Genomic DNA, 17,203 nt, shown 5'->3' on the forward strand with positions numbered 1-17,203 from the left:
AATCAGAGAAAGACATGTATCATATGATCTCACTGATATGAGGAATTCTTTTTTTTTTTTTTTTTAAGATTTTATTTATTTGAGAGAGAGAGAATGAGAGACAGAGAGCATGAGAGGGAGGAGGGCCAGAGGGAGAAGCAGACTCCCTGCCGAGCAGGGAGCCCAATGCGGGACTTGATCCCGGGACTCCAGGATCATGACCTGAGCCGAAGGCAGTCGCTCAACCAACTGAGCCACCCAGGCGCCCCTGATATGAGGAATTCTTAATCTCAGGAAACAAACTGAGGGTTGCTGGAGTGGTGGGGGGTGGGAGGCATGGGGTGGCTGGGTGATAGACATTGGGGAGGGTATGTCTATGATGAGCGCTGTGAATTGTGTAAGACTGTTGAATCACAGACCTGTACCTCTGAAACAAATAATACATTCTATGTTTGTTTCTAACTGGATCTAAACACCTTCTTGAGGAACTTACATTACATGAGGAACTTACATTACAGGCTCCAGTTCATAACAGGCCCACCCCACCACTCACTATTCTTTCCCACCCAACCTAATCTGCACATAGGTGTGAAAGCCATAGGCATTTGAATCTGTGACCTCTGAATTCCATACAGTTGTCCTAGGTTGAGAAATAGAACTCTTCTACCACTGATGTAAATTTATAGAACATGTGAAAGGTCAAAGAAGTGAAATAACTTTAAGCCAATCAGATGAACAAGTAGAATTGGTGTTGTATATTTTAATACAACTGGATGGGAGTAAGAGGGGGGGTGAAGGAATCACATCAGATTGGTTTCTTGGGGCACCTGGGTGGCTCAGTCGGTTAAGTGTCTGCCTCCGGCTCAGGTCATGATCCGGGGTCCTGGGATCAAGCCCCGAGTCGGGCTCCCTGATCAGCAGGGGAGTCTGCTTCTCCCTCTCCTCCTGCCCCTCCCCCTGTTTGTGCTTTCTCTCTCATTTGCTCAGTCTCTCAAATAAATAAATGAAATCTTTAAAAAATTGGTTTCTTAATGTTTATAAATTCTTGACTAAACAAGGCTAGCCTTCCCATACTATAAAGAACAACTCACTGTTTGGGAAACAATGACCCTTCTACACCTATAGGTCCATCCTCGGTCCATCATCACTTTAAGCAACTCGTATCTGAAAAAGCATAGGTTTAGGAGTCAGAGAAAACCCAGCTAAAGTCTTAATTTTACCTTGTACTGGCTGTTTGATTTCTGGGACATTATATAACTTCTGGAAACTCAGTGTTTTTAATTAGGCTTTAGATATAATAATACTGATAGAATAAATTTTTGTGAGAATTCAATGAAATAAAGTGACAATATTAGTCCTGTGTTAGGCTAAAGGAGAAATTCTACAAATATTAATTCAGCCTCATTTAACTGCTCCCACACCTACAAATGCAAAAAGAACAAATTTTATTCAATTTGACCTCAGAGATATTATGTCTAGCAAATGCTTCGGAACAGTTAGTCAATAGCAAATATATATATATATATATATATATATATATATATATATATGGATTTTTATTACGAAGCTATCTTTCTCTGATACACAATGCACATTAAAATTATATACTGTACATGTATGTAAATATGCCACATATTAATATGCATGCACATGGCCATATTACAGAGAAGTGGCAGAAAGAACTAAACGACAAAAGGAAGACATGCTTCATTTGGCATGGCGCAGTGCTAACAATTTATTCTGTATTCTTATCCACTTATACCCCAGTGCTAGGTCAAAAAAATTACCATTTTGAAATCTGAATATTTTAATTATTGTCTTTGCCTAAGGGATACTTAGCAATTCAGACAGCAATATCCTGCTGTGTCACTCCCAGCCTGGGCAGAGACAGCCCTAGTAATGAGTGAGTGACAGCCACTGGAGTGTGTTTCTGCCTGAAAGCAGGGAAGAAAGAGAATGAGAAGCACAACTGGCCATTATCCCCTGACTTTTCATTTGATTCTCTATCTCTGACCCTGAATCTCATTTAGACTGCCAATCACAGATATGAAATCCCGTCTGTGAACTTCACCCATGGATATGGATCTTGATTCCACAGGGTATTAAGAAGAGAGGGGGAAAAGATGAAAGTAACTTTACCTACCAGTCTTGGTGGAAATAGAGACTCATTGCTACGAATGCGATTAAAACAACTGGAGACATTTATATAAACATGAACTAGACACGCTACTAAAAATATGTGATTTTCAACTAGAGATGCCATCTGTTCTAATTCACAGCCCTTCAGGTCTAAGAGCTGGTACTGCACCTTGCAATTAAAGGGGCTCAAAAACAACTTACTAAATGTACAAGCTGATAAATAAATTCAATATTGACCTTCAACCATGTGAATCGTTCCACTCTCTTTGTTAATCCTTTACAGGGCTTAATGTTCCATTTAACTATTCATGGATCTAAAATTTTTTCAAAAGGTGAAATTTTAAAAAGCAGTCTTGAGATGTAATTTTCACTGAAGTAAGAGTGTCATAGTCATCTTCAATCCATATAAGCATATATACGTGCGTATATAATATATTAAAGTCAGTATATACTCTACATTGTTCAATTCCGCTTGAAAATTAATACCTGCTCAGCTTTGTTTTAATTTTTTAATACTACTTTAGATTTGCACACATTTTTAAAGGATACAGTGCTTCAGAAAATTGTACACATCTTTTAGATATTAGCTTGGGTTGGTAGCAATGCTTTGGCGGGAGTGTTAATACTTCAAGCATCTGAGATTTTAAGTTAACTGAGTAGGTCATATCGCTCAATTTTACTTGTTTATATGTAATTGAAAATACGTGTGTACATTTTATTGGGATCTTCTGTATATTTGCATTTGACATAAATTGTTTTTTCCCAGAAATAATATAGATTCTCTGAAATAAAATAAATACTTGACATAATTAACTTTTGCAAAAATTAAAAGGTAGATTAAGAAAAGCTTAATGAATTTAATAGACTAAGAAAAAGCTTAATCTAAAATTAAAAAGTAAGCTAAAGAAATCACAATAAAGTAAATGTACTGTTAATTTTAAAAAGAGGTGCAATATCAATTAACCATATGAAAAGTTTGACTCCTCTAATAATTATAAAATAATAATTTAAGAGATAATATTTTTGATGAATAATTTTGCATAGAATTTTTAAAAATTGTATTAATTAAGTAATCTCTACACCTAACATGGGGCTTGAACTTACAATCCTGAGACCAAGAGGCACATGCTCTACTGACTAGCATACTTGTGCATAGAATTTTTTTTAATTTTAAGAGAAATATTGGAAAAGGTATGCCAAGATATACATGCTCACTGTTTATAGGAGTATGGATAATGTTCCTTATGATGCAGCCACCAAAATAGGATTTTGAAGGATACTTCTTAATATGAGTTTTTGTTATACAAAAGGAAATATACACATTTTTATGTGATATTATCTCAATTTTCATATAGGCAGAAAGTTCGATAAATAAGATACTAGATTGAAATTGACAATAATTTTAACAACGGTTATCTCTGAATGATAGGATTGGGAATTTCTTTGCTCTCCTTTTGTACCTTTCTATATTTTCCAGATGCTCAACCATGTGTTTTTTCCTGTATTATTCCAGATGTTCTATCATGTATTATTTGATATGAGAAAAAAGCATTATTGAACAGAACAAATGATTGGAATGATATGGTCATGAAAGCACTAAATCCATAAAAAGCCCAGGTGAGCTGGAAGGTAATTGTCACTAACATCACTCAGTATTGCTTAAGATTCTTCACTTTGAGTTCTCATTAATTTACCTATAATTTCGTCTGCCTTCTTCCCCAGATCCTGATCCCCAAGCATCCCCAAAGGAGGATTTGGGACAGGAGGCCAGTGCTGCTCAGAGTGCAGACTGCATCATGTCACTAGGATTATCTCAGTAAAAAAGAGACAACTACTATTATGTGCATTACCCTTCTTAAAAAATATATTTAAAGAAATATTTTTCTGAATTTATTGTGTGGAAATTTCCAAGAAGAGTTACCGATGTAAACTTTTGTTATTTTTTCCTCAGAGAAAAATACTTGTAAATTGTAATTATGAACTAAAAAGCAAAACAATTACTCAGAAGCAAAGTATTTATGTGTGTATCATTTTGAGTCAATAAACTTTTAAACATGCACAGGAAATTATTTCTTTGCATTTAAATTTTAAAGCAAGTTGCTCAAGGGAAACTGTGATCATAGACATTTGGGTTCATTTCCAAGTACAGTTCATGGTACAGACCCAGGGACATTTCAGTGAACTCCTCTGATACTGTTAATAATTTCACAAGCAAAATGTTTCCTCATTCCTAATTACAAATCAGGTCAAAACTAGACCTATTATACTATTTGTTTTATATAGCTTACAGAAAAATAATTTATGCTCTCATTAGGGTTACTAATTTTCACTCATACAACTGCAAGGTCTTATTTTATTTTTTTAAAGCACTACCTGCCTCAAAACTTAGTTTGGGTCTTCATTGGTAGTAGAACTCTAATGATAAATTGCAAGATATAAAGTAAATTCTGAAGAATATCAGTGGAAAATTACTGAAATAGGAAAACATTTCCTCTCTTTTATGGAGCCAGTTAGTTGTAAAACAACCCAAGTTATGTGAAGTACAAACAACAAAGTACAGACTTCTATGGATACCACCACCTCTTAATAAATAACAGCAAAAAACAATAAAACAGCACATAATTTACCAGATGAGGCCAGAAAACAAATTCGTCTCACAATCAATATCACATTGAATTTTTCCATATTGTTTTGTGTATTTCAGAGACATGGTTATCTGAAAATTAAGAGTTTTGATATGCTTTGCTAATCAAAATTTTTTCCAAGTATTTCTTCCTCAAAGGCTAATTTCAAAAGTATCAGAAGGGCAAAATTTCAATGCATGTTGTCAACGGAAAAATTGTATGACTCTCTAATGAGATTTTGAATATTTTAAAACCCCTAAATCAGAAAATGACAATTAATTATGGGACCGATAGCAATAACCATCATTTTGTTTGTAGTGTGTAGTCAATATCACACAACAGACAATTACCAAATGTTATCTTGCATTATAATAGAATTAATGCTACATTTTAATTTCAGGAGTACTTTATAAAACTGTTTTACATATTTCTTACACCTCTTCCTAGGTCATAATCTCTTTGTAAGAATCCGCCTGCACTACATAGTTAATTTATGTTTAAGATGAAAGTAACTATAAATGCACACTTTTTAACTAATTATAGATTGATTGGTATTTATTAATTATGGTAGATTTCTAATCATTATGTTTAGAAATGATTTGCTGGAAGTCTGTCTATTTGGCTGCAGATATAGAAAGCATTGACATAAACATTTTATACCATACAAGTTACTTCTCACTTGTCTTTCCTCAAACTTCACTATAAAAAATGTCAAAAAATGTGAATATGAGACCAGAAGTGCTAGCTGGATCAAACTGCAAAAACAAGAGGTACTTACAAAGAAGTACTAAAAAGTGGTCAGTGAAGGACAGTGAAGCCAGACTCATCAAGTTCAAATTAGTCATTGATTAGCTGTGAGATCCCTCATCTTTAACTGAGAGTGCTAAAAGCACCTACCTCATGGTGTTATTGTGAATTAACTGAATGAATAATACCACAAAATACTTAGAATAGTGTTTGGGACATGGTATGCCATGCTGTTATTTTTATTGCCATGTATAAAAATTTTGATCCTAAATTTTTCAGTAAATTATGTGTAATTTGAATCCTTTAAAATGCAGAAAGCTAGCTTATTTTTGAACAAATATTCTGAATACCTCCATAAAGCAAAATCCTTTTGTAGGAACTATAAAAGTAACTATTGATTTATTTTTCAAGTAAATATTGATTTTCATATTGGTCATGTTTATTTTTTATTTTTTAAAGATTTTATTTATTCATTCAAGACATCTACTATCTGTGCTAGGTACATTAACTACAAAAATGAGACAATTTATTACATTTTGGATATTTGTTTTCCAGATTGCCCTGGACCTGGAATAGAATCTCAGTTTAAGTCCAACAATATATTTTGACTCTCACTTATGTCAGATGCTCAGAATCTAGGCACTTCCTTCTCAGCATCTAATTAATTTCTGATTGAAATTTCCAAGAAGTAGATAGAATATTTCCTTGGCAGAGCCAAGGCATCTAGAGTTTATGTCCTCTTCTAATTTAACTTGGCTAGTTTGGGAGATCAGTGAATTCAATATTTTATCTCTTTGATATAGAAGGCAGGCAGGTAGAATAGCTGATATGTATATTTAGATCAGTGTTACTTCAACAATGATGATACAGACCAGAGTCACAAGGGAAAGCAAGTCTTGATGCAATAAACACCAACTTGCAGCAAATGGAATGTCATTAATAGTCAAAGAAGCAAGGCAGAGAGTTTGTTGGTTTGAATAAATTAAACCAACAAACCAATAATGGTTTGAATTAAAATTAAAAGTACTGTTTTATTAGGAGGTCTCTTAATACACAGCACAAATGATCACTTGAATGTCGAGGAATATTGGAAAGTTTGGGAGAAATGTTTTGGAGCTATATTGAACTTTATACCCTCCATGAGCACGTAAATAAACCCTCTCCTGCAGTGTTTCTCAATGTGAGATGAAACTAGAGTGTATATGTCTAGAAAGGTAGGAAGAACTGGGTCCTTGTTAGAAATGCAAATTCTTGGGCCCAAGCTCAAATCAATTGAATCAGAAACAGTGGTGGTGGGCCCCAGCAATCTGTGCTTTAAGATGCCTGCCAGATGATTCTGATATATCATAAAGTTTGAGAACCACTACTCTTGTAAGATAATCTGCTTTAATAGGCAGAGGCTATAAATTTTAGAATTCATGCACTTCAGCCACACTCATCCTGTTAGCTTGTATCCATATCTTACTCTTTCAGTGACAGCCATTCAGCCCACGAAGTACTAAGCTCTAAAACTATGGATCATATAACTTTGCTAATTGCTTATTTGTGTTGTAAATGATTAACACTGTGCAACTACTTTTGCAAGGACATGTCATTTGACTTGGTATTACTGAGTCTAGCAAATTTGTGGGCCTCATACATTAAAGATACCATACTTTTATCAGAGCAAACATTAGACCATTTCTTTTTGTATCTGAATACAGATTTGTTATCCCTCTTTCCCTGATGCCCAGAATTTGATGAGTGAAATAGAACACTGAATTTGGGAAGATATATGCCACTTTTGAAGATCTAGATTAGAATGCTGAAATCCATTTTTAAAATTCTCTCGTATCCCACCCCTTTTATTGTTTTTGAATAATAGAAATCTGCAAAATTATTAACTGCAGGTTGATTTACAGTTTGCAAGTTACTTCTATATCCCTTGATTCATTTGGGTTTTACAATAATCCTGGGAAGTAAAGCAGAGCATTAATTAATTTATCCAATACATATTTATTGAACCCCTTACTGTGCCAGTCACTATTCTAGGTTCTAAGGATACAGCAGTGAACAAAACAAAGTCTGCAGTCCAGAGGTGAGGTCCACACTAAAGATGCAGATTTGGAAGTCATTTAAAAACATGGGCCTGAATGATGGTCCCAGGGAATACTGTGGCTAGAATAGTGAGAATGAAGCTCAAATGAGCTCCCATGTGTAGAGGTTGAGAAAAGGAAGAGGAATCAGCAAAGCAGATTGAGAATGCAGCTAGTGAGTTTGGAAGAGAAACAAGAGAGTCTGAGTGGAGAAAAGTGATCAGTGAGTCGAGTGCTGTTGAGAGGTTAAATAAAATGACGACTAAGTGAGTACAGACCACCAGTTTAGGAAACATGGAGATCACTAGATTGGGCAACATGGACATTATTGGTGTCTTTGGAGGATTGATCACACCAGCAGAAATAAAATCATCGTGAAAATGTGTTCATATGATTATGGAAGAGAGAAAATAGAAACAGCCAGTATAACACCTCTCCTAGGCATTGTGGTGTATAAAGGAGCAGAGAAATGGAGGGTAGGAGTGAGTGGGTAGGGGAGTTGTGGGGCCAAGAGGATTTAAGATGAGAAATATTACAGAATGTTATAGATTTATGGGCATTATTCACTTGAGAGGGAAAAATTGATGAAGCAGAAGAGAGGAGGTTTATAGATGCCTCCATATTTAATTAAAGCAATATTCAATTTTTCTCACTCTCCTCAATCTTCAGTAAGTGTTGATGATTAATATAATAATTGATTTCTCCCCAAAGTTTGTTACTTTAAAAGTATTTGAGACATTTAGAAGAGAATCATTGAAAGAAAAGGAACTAGCATTGAGCAGGTGTTTCTACACAGCTCTGCCTATAGGCAAAATAGGAAGGAATGGGGTTAAGCTCATAAATCATTTTTAAAGCTAAATTTTACTACCTTTACTTGAATGCAGTGTTTGGTATTTGCTCAGTAGGAGATTTAATTTAATTGGGACATTTTCCTTTGTACAATATCTCCTAGTTTTAACTGCCACAGATGCTAATTATTCAATTTTACACAGCAGTTTTATAAAATGGGTTTTGGTATATACAAAAAAACTGGTATTTTAAAATAAAATGCTATGATAGATAGCTTAAAATCAAATCATTCCACTCAACGAATGACAACTAGTAATCATTGTAATAGTGTAAAATTAAGAAAACTCTGATTTTGGTTTGAATTTGAATTTTGCTCTCCTAAGCAACCAAAATTAACTTTACAATCAGAACAGCTTAACTGTCCAGTACTTTGTCTCCCTCAGTTTATGTCTGGATACGCTGGGCTTCATCAGCTCTAGTGTGTATGTTTGGAAGTGCAGGATGTAAAACTCACCTTAGGGGTCTGGAATTTGAACCCAGCCTTCTAGCTAGCTTCGCAGAGAACATACTTGTATAATGTGCCAAGAATGTAATGCTAAGAATGGTGTTCCGGAACTATTATCACTTCCGCTAGTAAGGATACTTGTGACTATTTTCCTAACTTACTTGATATAAACATATTACAAACTAACTCTATGATCTCCTCAAGTGTAAGCTGTTTTCTCAATAAATGTTAAAAAGAGTCTCTGTTCACTTTGTTAATTCCTCAACCTATTTCTGGAGTTGGGGTCTCACCCAATTGTCCCATTCTAATTATAAATCATTCCAAGACCCTACAGAAGGAATAGGGGCTAGAAAGTCACATGTTGTTCCCAAAATGACTATGGGCATAGAAATTCCCATAAAGAGTACTACCCCTTATCTGCTTCTTAATCCAAAACCCTTGTATACTAGTTTAGAATGAGTAACACTATCAGGCTAAGACAACTTTCTCTTTTTAATTCTCATATTGGTGATATGAACACATTTGAGGATGACTTCTTTTAAAATAAACACACATGAATGCACAAACGTAACTGCACTGAGGCTGGTAATAGATTATTTGATCTATTTCTTAAAACATGACTTCTTGTAGGCAAGATTTCCTAATTCAGTCAGTCTTATATGTATCTTAAACATGTTTTAAAAAACTGAATTTTCTTCCAAATTTTCTGGAACTCAAAACTTTTACTACTTCTGATGGTTAGTCCATCAATTTTCAATATCACCAAATCATGACCATACAATCAGGGTTAATGAGTCAGATAGGAAAAATGATTAATAAAGGAGGGTGTAGAATTGCTTTAAGTGCAAATAGGTTGGTGAAGAGATGGTTCAAAACCAAATAGGGTTATGTGTGTGCAGAATCCAAGTAATACAAGTGAGTTTTTGAATTTTTAAAAGAAAAATGTTTATAAAATCTAAGCGTTTGGACATAAGGCTGGTAAGTTCTCATTACATGCTTGGGAAGTTTTTGGCAGATCTCTCTCTCTGCCTTGGAAGGTGACAGCAGTACTTTGGAGAATTAAATATATTATTATGGTTTAAAACAGCTCAGGGATATGACAATATGGGATAGAACTAGAAGGTATAATGCTAAGTGAAGTTAGTCAGACCGAGAAAGACAAATACCATATGATTTCACTCATATGTGAAATCCAAAAAACAAAATAAATGAATAAATGAACAAACAAAAAACAGAATCAGACTATAAATACAGAGAATAAACTGATGGTTGCCAGGTGGAAGGGGATGGTGGAATGGGCAAAATGGATGAAAGGGAGTGGGAGGTACAGATTTGCCATTATGGAATGAATAAGTCAGGGGAATAAAAGGCACGGCATAAGGAATATAGTCAATGTAATTGTAATAGCACTGTTTGGTGACAGAAAATAGCTACACTTGTGGTGAGCACAACATAATATATAGAGATGGTGAATCACTATGTTGTACACCTGAAACTAATGTAACATTGTGTGTCAAGTATACTCAAATAAAATAATAAATAGATGGATAGATAGATAAATAAATAAATAAGTAAAATAGCTCAGGGATTTCGATTAGTGCATAAACATATTTAAATATTTAGGGAAATCTAATTTGGCAAATTCATAAGTTAATTGAGCTTTAACCAAAAATGACTAAAAGTTACTTTGTAATCACAAAATGAAACAACACGTGACTTTCTTGCCCCTATTCCTTCTGTAAGGTCTTGGAATTATTTGTAATTAGAATGGGACAATTAGTTTAGACCCCTAACTCCAGATATAGGTTGAGGAATAGTGATGATGATGATGATGATGATGATGATGATGAAAACTGGAACTAAAATTTAAGGCTCAGAAAACTCTAGGGTCCTATTTCTTCAATTAATGGAGTATTAATTTAAGTACAGGTAGTATTGAGGAGTGTTTGCCTAACAAATAAAGCTTCACTTAGATAATTAAAAACAACAACAACAACCTTAATGGACACAAATTAATTTTGATGCTCAGAAATATACCAAATTCATCTTACTAAAACACTAACTCGTTTCTTTTTACTCCAAATTAGAGTCAATCTGGCTAATTACATCAGAATTATTACAGCACGGTTTTCTTGGACTTTTTAAAAAGTGAATTTTATAATTTTGGATAATATTATGTAAGCAAATGAATGAAAAATTTGAAATTCTCCCTTAAAATTATGACTCCCAATAACCATTCGCAAGCACTTGGAAACATAAATATGGAGTCTTATGTTTGAAAGTTACTTAGAACAAATGAGAAGCATCTTAAGAAAATTAGGAATTCCTTCCCACCTCTCAAAATAATCTTCAACTACTTCCAAAACTTTAAAAAATGGTGACTGTCCTTAGCAGAAAAGTATAATGTCACTTAGGGCAATAACAAGAAGTTCAAGGTTCTAACAATTATCCAAGAAACAACAAATATGCTAAAAATTAAAAAAAAGTCACCTAGCTTTTATATGAATTTTGGATAACTGAATCCAAATGAGAACTTTTTTAAATTAAAGAAAAACAAAGGCAAGGAAAAGCTCCTAGAAAAAGCTGTCAGATGTTTTCCATTGTACTCACTTTTTTATTATATAGTATCTTTCATATCTACTACAAATACATACTTCTTTGAATTCCTAAAGTTCTACAGTTTCCTAGACACATGCAATAAATTAAAATTTCATCCTGCCTGCTACCAGATTAATGCTATGCATCTCATAATTTTAAATTGAAGAGTAATCAGCCAGAATCTGCAAGTCAATTCAACCCAGCATATTATCATTAATTAACATTTAATGAATGCCCACAGGTGTATGCAGTAGTATTAGAAGGCAGTATACCAATTGCTGTTTAAGGGCATGTAATATGATTCATATATAATTGCCATCCTAAATCTAGCTAAACTCTGAATACAGACTGGCAAATTGACAGACATATTATATTGATCAACTAAAGGCAAGATTCCTAAAAAGCACTCAACAAGAAATAACAGAATATTTTTTCAAATATAATGTAAGAAAGCCACCAAAGTAGTAATTGCTATATGCTATCTTTCCTGATCTTTTCTGTGGGGGTGGGGGCGGGGTGTCGGGGGCAAGGGCATAAAATAAGTGGATCGGCACATACATATACATTATATACACCAAGATAGAAAAAGAAAAAAAAAAAAACATAAAGCCAGTTATTTACTGAAGAAGAATGTTTTGTAGAGGAAAGCAAGACTAAATCAAAGTCACTGGGTTTCTTTTCAGCAGAGTCCATAAACACCTCAAAGTTAGCAAACTCGATAATTTAGATAACAGAAAAACCTGATCCTAATCAGAAAATCTGAAGAAAGCAAGACTGAACTAACTATAATAGTTATTAAAAGATGTTTCTTGAATAAATGAATAGAGAATTGAAGAATTATATGACTCCATTCATTAAAAGTCATTACTTATTGCTCTTTAATATGCACACAAGCTGGACCTGAAATATATTGAAATTCACGTAGGGAAGACCTTTGGATGGTTTACAACAAATTACAAAGTCAGAAGTGAGCAAAGACAGGGAAATTATTTGGTACCAATATTAGAGGCCAACAGAGAACAACCATAAAAGGGAAATAATAGGATTGCTTACTATTATAAGTGATCTACATCCAATACGTAAGTTATCATGTAACTCCAAATTGGAAAGTTATTTTGTTGATTTGTTTGTTTGCCTTTTTAATCTATAGTTTCTCAGCCTAATAACAAGTCATTACTTTGTAGCTGAAGTGATTATTTGGAAATAACAGTCTGTGAGTCTAATGAGAGTGCTCCTGGGAACTGTGCATAATTATTGATACTTTTAATATATTATCTCATTTAATCAGTACAAGTAACCCGTGAGGTAGGAATTATTGTGCCTGTTTTAGGGAAGATACAATTAAGCACCAGAAAGGTTTTGATCCTTTCTCAGCATCACATAGCTAATAAATGGCAGGGGTGGAGTTTGAACAGGTTTTAGTTTGACTCCAAAGGCCAATTTTTTTTCAGAGTCACGCTACGCTTTTTCATGACTCACCCTGTACCCTCTGCATAACATTTCCCTCTTCCTTTCTTCACTGGGATCTTTAAAGATCTTACCAAACTAGAATGCTTACCCAAACTAGATCTTACCCAAGTAAAGTTGGTCCCTCCCTCCTGATTCCCACTGCGCTGTTTGTGTCTCTCAGGGCTAGCACAGACAACATTACTGTGCATTTAAAATGCAGCGGCATCACAGGCATTTGACTTAGTGCATTCAAATATATTCACTATTACTACTATACCACTAATCCCTTTAGTAGTACAAATTTTTAAGGATCAGGACAGGTTCTGATAAGAGGTAAAGTGCCAAAGATCTTCCATGTGCCCCTTCAAACACACTCTCTGCACTTCTCCACCCAGCCTCCTGGGTGTTTGGCCAGTAGGTCAATAGGCTGATAGGCAGCCATCGCAGGAGATAGGAGGGAGGAAGAAGTGTAAGATCAGGGCATTTATTTCCTTGACTTCCTAGTTCTGGGGTTGCCTTGAGTTGGTTCTGTATTTTGACCAAAAATCACTACTCCCTGGAAAACTTTTTTGCATGGCATTTTTTTTCAGAGCTCTATTAAGACCTCTTTGCCATTGTCCCTTAGACCTCATACTGGAAAATTCACTATTATTTATTTTTTTTTTAAAGATTTTATTTATTTATTTGAGAGAGCGAATGAGAGACAGAGAGCATGAGAGGGAGGAGGGTCAGAGGGAGCAGCAGACTCCCTGCCGAGCAGGGAGCCCGATGCGGGACTCGATCCCGGGACTCCAGGATCATGACCTGAGCCGAAGGCAGTCGCTTAGCCAACTGAGCCACCCAGGCGCCCCGAAAATTCACTATTATTAAACCCAGGTTATTTCCCTATTGTTTGTAATCCCATTACACCCGACCCACACTTGTGTAAGTAATACTTTTGTACAGAAACTTTCTTCAAATCATCCTAATTTGAGTGTGTCACCTTTTTTAGCTGGGACTGTGATTAATATAGTTCAGAGTGGGTAACTGATTCATCTTGAACCCTTTAAATCACAACAGTCTCCTCCTTTCTAAAAGCCTAGATATGTCGTTACTTTGGTGCACAGGAAAAACATAATAAACTGGAAATTAGTTTAATGCCACACCTACTTAAGTTTTATATACTTTCAGGACTGTGAAGGCACTGTGAGTAGTACAAAAAGAATTTATGATAAGCTCTCTCCACCAGGGCATTTTGATCTTATTAAGGATACAAGGCATGAAATGAAGAAAATTATAAAGGAAGCATGAGCTGAACAGTCAGGTGCAATCATTTATGATGCAGAGAATAAGAGGTATCATTTATTTATTATGGCTCCCACATGCTCTGGACTTCTTCCAGGCTGCATCTAAGCTCTGAGAAACTCCCGGCCCCCACAAGAGCCTTCTCTTTTGCTCCATTTCCCTGAGCCTTTCTTAGATCTTTCTGCACAATGCCACCTTTTTCCAGGTTCACTGCAAATGACGCTCTATTATTAGAAGATCTCCAAAATAAAGATAATAGAAACCAGGCATCATTTTTTGGATGAGTTCATCTCGAGCAGCACGACATGGCAGGCACCAACTAGTTAAGAGTCATTGATACAAAGATGATGAAGTCACAGTTCTTGTTTGTAAGTGGTGTGTCACCTCATAGGGGAAATTAACAAGTATATGCATCTCGAAGTCCTAATTCCGATAAAAGTCTGGGGATTGCGGGTAAATACAATGCTTACACTCACACAAATACACACACACACATATATAGATACAAACACACACATACAAAACAATCAGCAATCAAGATAAATGCTATTTTAATAACATTAAAAGAACAAATTCACATAAAAATCCATAATGAGCAAAATATCAAAATAAAGACAGGATCACTATTACTGTTTTTTTTTTTCTTTTGTCTTAGTTTCCAATATCAGTATTATGGATCCTGGCCCTGTTTGTTTGAATATTGTTAACCCCAACTAGTACCTTCCTTCCAAACCCCCATTTCTGCCAAGTAAGCACACTCCCTGCCTTCCAGATGACATGGTTGTCACCATTTATCTATGAGAAACAACAGAGAGTGATAGAAGCAACTTCCTTATATGAAGAATGGGTTTTAGTATGCTGGACAAAGCTATAATGTGTACTTTGTATGCTAGTAGTCATTGCCATAATTCTGAAATATTTGTGATAGGTTTTCACTATCTTTCTTTTGTATAAAAAATGAAAAAAAAAAAACCCAAAACCCCTGTCTATTCTCTGCGATAAGCCCCCTGCATATAAAACAGTTCCTGGACTAAACAATGTCTTTAGCCTCTAGCACCAGGTTAAATACAGCTTAGCAGTGACCTTGGTGCCAAGATGAAATAAGCCGATGACCTCGTTTCAGCTCCTTCCTGGCAGATGTCCAGTGTACTAATTGGCACCCAGGTGACAGCATCATGAATCCAACCAAGGTGAATCAAATGTGAGAAGTAATCCAAGTGCACAATTTCGGGTCATCTACATACTTGAGACCAGACATACTATGTTTTATTTCGCTTTGCTTCACTAAATATGACAGGATACTGACTGCTTCTGACAGTCCTGCTATCATTCTCATTTAAGGTAAAACTCTTTGTATGTATCTAGAAATAAGGTGCAACAATATGCCAATACGCTAGCATTCAACATGAGCTCAGGAAGAAGATTAGTGTTCAATGGAAACCAAATGCAAGGGAGTCTCCTCGCCACACAGAGCGCACGAAGACATGGCTCTTCATTTATGTGTTAACATTTTCAGGGAGTTTCACTGAGTGAAGAACACAGGGGTAATTTCTAAAAGGGAAGAAAGAATTAGAACAAGAGAGGATGGGGCAGACAAAGGAAGAAAAATGGAGAAAGAATGGAAAGTGTGAATATAGATCTAGTATGTAAAAGTCCATTATCACAACTTTTTTTTTTATCACTCCAAACAACAGATAATCTCTTCTATCAGTATAAAAGAATTTGAAGAAAATTTCTTTTACCCAAATGAAATAATGTTCATAAAGTGTCTTGTGCAGAGACTGGCCCACATGACCTGAAAAGATGTTGGTTAACAAATCACCCTCCCTTCTCTTCTTTTCTGGAAGGTAAAGCTAGTGACTCTTTGCCTTCCTTTTTTGATAATATTTTCCAATGTTATGGAAATGCTTCCTTTCTTAGAATTGTGACTCAAGCTCTACCTTCAGACCCAGAACCCTCTCTAATATTCTTTCCTATGGAAGGAAAATGTAATTAAATATATTCCAAACCTCTTTGAACATATTACATTAAATTAAAAAAAAAAATCAAGTAACCCATTTTCACAAAGTCTCTGTCCTTCCTGAGTATAATTTTAAGTTTGGTTCTACAGTTAAAGGTAACAATAACAATTAAGCTTTTATCATTTCTTTTTTTTTTTTTTACCAGTCTATTTTTAAAGTCTTGTGATGTGAAAAGATCACTCACCAACAAAATGCATTTGCTTACAAATTTTTATCCAGCAATATGGTGACAAGAGGGCTTTTAGCAGTTTAGCTTCAGATAACCATTATTCCTTCCAGGGAAGTGTCACCTAAACCACTGAAACAAACCGTTTTTTCTTTATTTTTTTATTTGCTCTCTTCCTGATTATTTTATGCAATAAGAAAATAAATCATACAAAAATAGTGTGAATCTTCAGAACTTAATTTTTAGATGCCATGTTAGGTAATCAAAACATTCCATTTATAGGTCTCAACAAAGGTAAAATAATTCTCAACGGCCTTGAAAGTTGCATGTTCTCAAAGCTGTCATAATGACATCACATTAAAAACCTGTACTAAGGAGGGCACGGGTTGTGATGAGCACTGGGTGTGCTACGCAACTAATGAATCGTTGAACACTACAAAAAAAATAATAAAATAAAAATAAAATGCTACACTAATGTAAATAACAATTTATATCTTGTCAAATTTTATTTAGTAGGGGCGCCTGGGTGGTTCAGTCGTTAAGCGTCTGCCTTCGGCTCAGGTCATGATCCCAGCGTCCTGGGATCGAGCCCCGCATGGGGCTCCCTGCTCCACGGGAAGCCTGCTTCTCCCTCTCCCACTCCCCCTGCTTGTGTTCCCTCTCTCGCTGTGTCTCTCTCTGTCAAATAAATAAATAAAATCTTTAAAAAAAATTTACTTAGTAGAATTGCTCAAAGACATCGTGGAGAAAATAGGTTTTATGGTCCAGTAAGAGATAGCATGATGAAAATGTTATCCAGGATCAAATACATCAGAGAAACTACAGGT

General features: G+C 35.1%; 1 protein-coding gene across 5 annotated transcripts in view; it reads right to left on the reverse strand.

Annotated features, from left to right (window-relative positions):
• ARHGAP24 (Rho GTPase activating protein 24) overlaps positions 1 to 17,203 on the reverse strand; it is a 434,153-nt gene that overhangs the window by 69,928 nt on the left and 347,022 nt on the right. Inside the window, exon 1 of one of the 5 annotated variants that reach the window (XM_081812190.1) lies at positions 1,075 to 1,099. The exons of the other annotated variants lie outside the window; for them this stretch is intronic. The gene's annotated coding sequence lies outside the window, so the exon portion shown is untranslated. Of the gene's footprint in view, positions 1 to 1,074; positions 1,100 to 17,203 lie in introns of those variants that run through there. 5 annotated transcript variants of the gene reach the window in all.

Source organism: Leptonychotes weddellii, chromosome 2 (genome assembly GCF_054177405.1).
Source record: "Leptonychotes weddellii isolate Sample4059 chromosome 2, ASM5417740v2, whole genome shotgun sequence".
NCBI lineage: Eukaryota > Metazoa > Chordata > Mammalia > Carnivora > Phocidae > Leptonychotes > Leptonychotes weddellii.